Here is an 8089-nt window from a genome sequence, read left to right on the forward strand (position 1 = left end):
AATAATAATAATAATAATAATAATAATAATAGTCGTAGTAATAATAATAATAATAAAGAAAGAGAAGGAGAAGAAGAAGAAAAAGATGAGAACTTAGAGATGAAATATTAATGTAAGGATTAAACAATGATAATAACAAATGTCAAAGTTAGTAGTTCCACTAATGGTATGTCAAACAAGTATAGTATAAACTCTTATTATTCAATTGGAAATCACACACAAAGGAGGTTCCAATCAGATTATAGATTGTTAACATGATTACATTAGTCATCTTATTCGATTAATGCTAATACTTGTAAATCTCGTCAAGCATTCATGATTATAACTTATGTTAACAACAAATCAAGTTCCTTTCATAGCTCAGGTGTCGGTTATACCATACATTATGAGCTATGAAAGTGCCAAGTATTTGTTGGACCAAGTGTTATACAACATAAATCAAGATTAGTCATTTAACAAGCAAAGTATTAAAGAGTGAACAAGATAACAAATACAAAACATGTTAGTATCAAACATTAAAGTCCATATTGAGTTTACATTATACCTATTCTTACACTATTAATATAACATTTTCACCTTGACATAATAAACTTAGCCAAACATAATGAAAGAAAGAAAAATAAATAAACAAAATAAGAACATAAATAAGATAAGAGTTAACTAAGTAAAGGAAAAGAAATGAAAGGTATAAACTTGATATTAATGAAAGCAAAGCATAAACATTACAAAAAATACAAAAAGAGAAAGCAAGAGCATGATCTTGAATTGAAAACCAAGATGTCTAAATGCATGGCAAATGCCTCTTTTATAGGTCAAAATTGGAAACTATTGATTTGATGACTAATTGATGAGTGGGTGACCAACTCTTAACTTGATGACAATCCTTATCTTTTCTTGTCTGCCTAAAACGTCATCGATAACGTCAACATTGAAGCCACTTGAAAATATAAAAGTTGTAGGAAATTATCTAAGCTTTCTTGTGTAAATATTCAGGTCATTTGGACTTCTAAAACTCTAGATATGGGCCAAACACCAAACAGTGCTCTGGCTGGAAGACAAATTCAGACTTCTTTGTTGTTGCTACAATTTGGACTTAAAAATAACCTTTTTAACTCTTGAGCTCCACATGAAAGTTGTAGGCTTATATCTTACCTTTTCATCCATATAAAGTAAATCTAAATCTGAGATTTATAGCTCCAGATATGACCCAATTACCGAACAATATTCTAGTTTGGATTGCACCGACATCTCTTTTCTAAGTTTGGCCATCTCTTTATCCTTTCAATTTTTGTTCATAAATTCATTAATCAATCCTTTTATTTATGTGATAGGCCTGGATTTAAAATGAACATTTACCATAAATTAAATGTATCTTATATTATTAGATATATTGTTATAAAACATGTTTTAGTTAAGAAGTTATTGATACTTCAAGTACAAAATGATGACATAAAACCTTGATAAAAAATGCACTTTTAAGTACTAATCACACCCCCAACCAGCTTATTACTAGTCTCTAGTAATCAAAGCGTTACAATAGAAAAACAATTTGCAAATTCTACAAAGCAAGGTATTCATCATTCAACTTCCATTAATCTATCCAGATAAACAAACTTTCATTAAATTTATATATCTGCTCAATACCTCTTAACAAGATATTAATAAACCTTTCTTTTATGCTCAATATATCAACACATAATTATAGGGCTTTTTTTGGAAGAAAATAAAATTTTTGTTCTAATGTTTAAGGTTAACTTCCTTGGGTTGAGATTATTATTTTTTTTCTTATTTATTTTTTAATATATATATATATATATATAAAACTTAAAATACCTTGTATCTTTAACCCATGTAACAAGCTTTCAGCTAATGACTCCCAAACCAGTTGGTCTTAGGGCATTAGGTGTTGAGACACCCCTACGAGCTTAGCAACTCAGGTCGCAGATACTGATACGTAGATAGTGCAATGTTTGATTCCCTTAAGCTTTTCTCTTCAATTCATATAACAAGCGTTGGGCCTATAGCTCCCAAATTAGTTGACTTTAGGGTATTAGGTGTTAAAACACCCCTTCAGACTTAATTGCTTAGGTTAGGGAGGCTACGAAACCAAACTTATCTATATTTTTATTATCATCATTTTTTTTTTGCTCTTTTTTTTTTGTTTTTTAAATTATATATTATCCCTTTCTCTTAGTTGTTACCTTTAACAAAAAAAACATAAATAATATAATAATCCAATGTGTAACAAACAATCATATGTTAAAGTGTGTGTGTGTAAATTAAGGTTTAAGAATACATGTTAAATGAGTGTATGGGCAGAATTAAGTGATAACAATGCGAGAGTTTGTAAACCTGAATATTTCAAGAAGTATTATGATAAATGACATAATTAAAAGATTGATGTCTTCTCTCAAGTGCAGGAGTGTCGAAGTAATAAATAACCCGGCAAGACCAGGGTCGAACCACAAGGAGGTTAAATGTATAAATTATAGATGACAATAACAACAACAACAACAACAACAACAACAACAATCATAGTAGTAGTAGTAGTAGCAGCAGCAGCAGCAGTAGTAGTAGTAATAATAATAATAATAATAATAATAAAGAAAAAGAAAGAGAAGAACAAGAAGAAGATGAGAACTTCGAGATGGAATATTAATGTAAGGGTTAAACAATGATAATAACAAATGTCAAGGTTAGAGGTTCCACTAATGGTATGTCAAACAAGTATAGTATAAACTCTTATTATTCAATTGGAAACCACACACAAAGGAGGTTCCAATCAGATTACAAATTGTTAATATGATTACATTAGTTATCTTATTCGATTAATGCTAATACTTGTAAATCTCATCAGGCATTCATGATTATAACTTATATTAAAACAAAAAAGCTTTTCTCTTCAATTCATATAACAAGCGTTGGGCCTATAGCTCCCAAATTAGTTGACTTTAGGGTATTAGGTGTTAAAACACCCATTCGGATTTAATTGCTTAGGTTAGGGAGGCTACGAAACCAAACTTATCTATATTTTTATTATCATCATTTTTTTTTGCTCTTTTTTTTGTTTTTTAAATTATATATTATCCCTTTCTCTTAGTTGTTACCTTTAACAAAAAAAACATAAATAATATAATAATCCAATGTGCAACAAACAATCATATGTTAAAGTGTGTGTGTGTAAATTAAGGTTTAAGAATACATGTTAAATGAGTGTATGGGTAGAATTAAGTGATAACAATGCGAGAGTTTGTAAACCTGAATATTTCAAGAAGTATTATGATAAATGACATAATTAAAAGATTAATGTCTTCTCTCAAGTGCAGGAGTGTCGAAGTAATAAATAACCCGGCAAGACCGGGGTCGAACCACAAGGAGGTTAAATGTATAAATTATAGATGACAATAACAACAACAACAACAACAACAACAACAATAATAGTAGTAGTAGTAGTAGCAGCAGCAGCAGCAGCAGTAGTAATAATAATAATAATAATAAAGAAAAAGAAGGAGAAGAATAAGAAGAAGATGAGAACTTCGAGATGGAATATTAATGTAAGGGTTAAACAATGATAATAACAAATGTCAAGGTTAGAGGTTCCACTAATGGTATGTCAAACAAGTATAGTATAAACTCTTATTATTCAATTGGAAACCACACACAAAGGAGGTTCCAATCAGATTACAAATTGTTAATATGATTACATTAGTTATCTTATTCGATTAATGCTAATACTAGTAAATCTCATCAGGCATTCATGATTATAACTTATATTAAAACAAATCAAGTTCCTTTCATTGCTCAAGTGTCGGTTATACCACACAGTATGGGCTATGAGAGTGCCAAATATTTGTTGTTCTAAGTGTTATACAACATAAATCTAGATTAGTCATTTAACAAGTAAAGTATTAAAGAGTTAACAAGATAGCAAATATAAAACATGTTAGTATCAAACATTAAAGTCCATGTTAAGTTTACACTATACTTATTCTTACACCATTAGTGTAACCTTTTCACCTTGACATATAAACTTAACTAAACATAATGAAAGAAAGAAAAATAAATAAACATAAATAACATAAAAGTTAACTAAGTAAATGAAAGGAAATGAAAGGCATAAACTTGATATTAATGAAAGCAAAGCATAAACATTAGAAAAAATACAAAGAGAGAAAGCAAGAGCATGATCTTGATCTGGAAACCAAGATGCCTAAATGCATGGCAAATATCTCCTTTTATAGGTTAAAATTGAGAACTATTGATTTGATGATTAATTGATGATTGGGTGACCAACTCTTGATTTGGTGACAATCCTTATCTTCTCTTGTTTGCCCAAAACATCATTGATAATGTCAAAATTAGAGCCACTTGAAAGCATGAAAGTTGTAGAAAATTATCTTAGCTTTCTTGTGTAAAAACTTCAAGTCATTTGAGCTTCTAGAACTTCAGATATGGGCTAAACACTAAACAGTGCTCTGGCAAGAAGATAGATTTAGACTTCTTTGTTGTTGCTATAATTTGGACTTGAAAATAGCATTTTTAAGTCTTGAGCTTCATATGACAGTTGTAGGCCTATGTCTTACCTTTCCATCCATATAAAGTAGACCTAAATCTGAGATTTACAGCTCCAGATATAACTCAATTATCGAATAGTGTTCCAGTTTGGATTGCACCGACATCTATTTTCTAAGTTTGACCATCTCTTTGTCCTTTCAATTTCAATTCTTAAATTCATCAATCAATCCTTTTATTTATGTGATAGGCCTGCATTTAAAATAAACATTTATCACAAATTAAAGGTATCTTATTGATTGTGCATCAAAAGTGTCATTAAGTCTCTTATTTTACATATGTATTTATTGTTTTTATTTGGTTGTTTTTATAATAATTGATGTGTTTTTTAGTAATGAAGTTTGTTTTAATGTTTCGATAGGTTTTTGGAGCTTAAATGAATTAATTCAGAAAATTCAATGTCGGAATTCAGAACAAAGAATTGAAGAGACATTTAGTTGAAGATTGAAGCAAATCTTGGTTCAAATAAGTGCTCCAAATTTGTCCCAAAAATCAATTCTATTCCAATTCTAGAAAAGAATATCATATGATTTATTTCAAGCCCAAACGTGCCTTATGTTGTGTGCAAACTTCAACCATTAAACACTCAAGGTTTCAATGTCAATCTTAGCCCAAATAATAAGTACATTTGTATACTTATTTGATGCTCAAATTCAGCCCAAAATCAGCCCCAAATCAACCCTAAATCAACCCCAAATCAACCTTCAAACCAACCTAAACACAATCCATGATCTTACATGTCCACACAACAAATAACAATTGATTTATTTTGGGTAATCCATTGATCCAAAAAGGCAAGCACATGGATGGAAAGCTGGAGGGGATATTTTAACATTATTTTGGGTCAAAAAGAAGAAGGAGACACCTCATAAATGAGGAAGAAAAACGTGCACCAAAGTAGTTGTAAAGCTGTCTTGATTTGATTTTTCAGAACACCTTTTGGTGTTTTGCCCATAACTTTTTACTCAGGTGTCCAAATGAGATATTCTTTAATTATCTGGAAAGGTGACAGAATTGCCTAGAAATATGTATCTAATAGACTTCTCCAAAAAAAGCTTCTAAGAGGGTCGAATTGCTGTCCAAAGTTAGAGTCAGATTTGTGTCCGAATTTTTTCTGAAATTGTATTGTGTTCTTCTTTATAGATTTCGGTTCTTTAGTTTGTAAAACTTATTATTTCAGTTGGATTCAAGTTCTTTCATGTTTATTGAAGTGTTCTTATATATAATCATGGTTGGCTAAACTCTTTCTTGGATCCAAATCAAGGATAATGGTGATTGAGGTGATTTCTTTAGGATATGAATGTATCTTAATGTTTATCTTCTTATTTTCTTCATGAATGATTTATTATTGTAAAGAAATTTTAGAAATCATTTAGGTAATGTTATAATCTTTAATTTTTATGCACAAACTTTAGTTTTGGTATAGAGATTGCTTGATTCAATGTCTTACTTAATATGAAAGTACTTGTTCATTCTTAAGCAATAATCAATCTTCATCTTTCTAATCTTCATTGTATTATCTGCCGATCTAATATCACCATCGTTGATATTAGATTGAGTTATCTTATATATGTTGAAGAAATCACCAATACATCACCATTAAAATTGATTTGGACCAAGACTTACTTTTTCTTGTCATTTAAAATCTATTTACACTTTTTTTTATCTTTAAAAACAAATCCATCAATTATTTTCAACCAAGTTATTGTTAATTTAATTTCTCTTGAGTTTTTTTTGTTACTTAGCTTAATTTCCAGATCTAGCTCTCTGTGGATATGACCTCGATCTTACCGAGTTAATTGCTACATCGCATACTCGTGCACTTGCGAGTTAAAACAAGCCGATCATAAAAAGCGGTCAAGCACTTATGTTATTAGATATATTATTATAAAACATGCTTTAGTTAAGGAGTTATTGATACTTCAAATGCAAAATGATGGCATAAGACCTTGATAAAAAATGCACTTTTAAGTACTAATCACACCCTCCAACTAGCTTATTACTAGTCTCTAGTAATCAAAGCGTTAAAATAGAAAAACAATTTGCAAATTTCACAAAGTAAAATATTCATCATTCAACTTCCATTAATATATCCAGATAAACAAACTCTTCTTAAATTTATATATCTACTCAATACCTCTTAACAAGATATTAATAAACCTTTCTTTTGTGCTCAATATCTCAACACATAATTATAGGGCTTTTTTTGGAAAAAAAAAAAAATTTTTGTTCTAATGTTTAAGGTTGACTTCCTTGGGTTAGGATTATTATTTTTTTCATTTTTTTAAAAATATATATACATATAACTTAAAACACCATGCATCTTTAACCCATGTAATGAGTTTTCAGCTAATGACTCCCATACCAGTTGGTCTTAGAGCATTAGGTGTTGAGACACCTCTACGAGTTTAGTAACTCGGGTCGCAGATACTGATATGTAGATAGTGCAATGTTTGATTCCCTTAAGCTTTTGTCCTCAACCCATGTAACAAGTATTGCGTCAATAGCTCCCAAGTCAGTTGACTTTAGATTAGTACTTAAAAGTGCATTTTTATCATGGTTTTATATCATCATTTTGCATTTGAAGTATCAATAACTCCTTAACTAAAGCATGTTTTTTAATAATATATCTAATAATATAAGATACCTTTAATTTATGGTAAATGTTCATTTTAAATGCAGGCCTATCACATAAATGAAAATATTGATTGATGACTTTAAGAACTTAAATTGCAAAGGCAAAGAAATGGTCAAACTTAGAAAAGAGATGTCGGTGCAATCCAAACCGGAATACTGTTTGGTAATTGGGTCATATCTGGAGCTATATATCTCAGATTTAGGTCCAACTTATATGGATGGAAAGGTAAGACATAGGCCTACAACTTTCATATGGAGCCCAAGATCTAAAAAGGCCATTTTCAAGTCCAAATTATTGCAACAACAAAGAAGCCCGAAGCTGTCCTCCAGCCCGAGCACTATTCGGTATTTTGGTCATATCTGGAGTTCTAGAAGTCCAAATGAGCTGAATTTGGTTACACAAGAAAGCTGAGACAATTGCCTACAACTTTCATGTTTGCAACTGGCTCTAATTTTGATGTTATCAATGACGTTTTGGGCAGACAAGAGAAGATAAGGATTGTCACCAAGTCAAAAGTTGGCCACCCACTTATCAATTAGTCATCAAATCAATAGTTCCCAATTTTAGCCTATAAAAGGAGGCATTTGCCATGCATTTAGGCATCTTGGTGTTCAGATGAAGATCATGCTCTTGCTTTCTCATCATCTTTCTTACCCTCAAAGATTGACTCATCATCTTTCTCATAAGGTTCAAGAGAGGGTTTTTCAATAACCTTACCACTACGAAGAGTACTGACTGATTTGACTAGATCCCTGTGTTGGCTTCTGGAACTACTTGCATTTGCATTGTATTGCCCCTTGGGATTTTGTTGTGGTTGAGATGGAAACTTACCTTTCTCTTGGAAACTGAGAGCAGATGTTAATTTTGCAAGAGTATCTT

This window comes from Populus euphratica, unplaced genomic scaffold (genome assembly GCF_000495115.2).
Source record: "Populus euphratica unplaced genomic scaffold, PopEup_1.0 scaffold1506.1, whole genome shotgun sequence".
Taxonomy (NCBI): Eukaryota; Viridiplantae; Streptophyta; class Magnoliopsida; order Malpighiales; family Salicaceae; genus Populus; species Populus euphratica.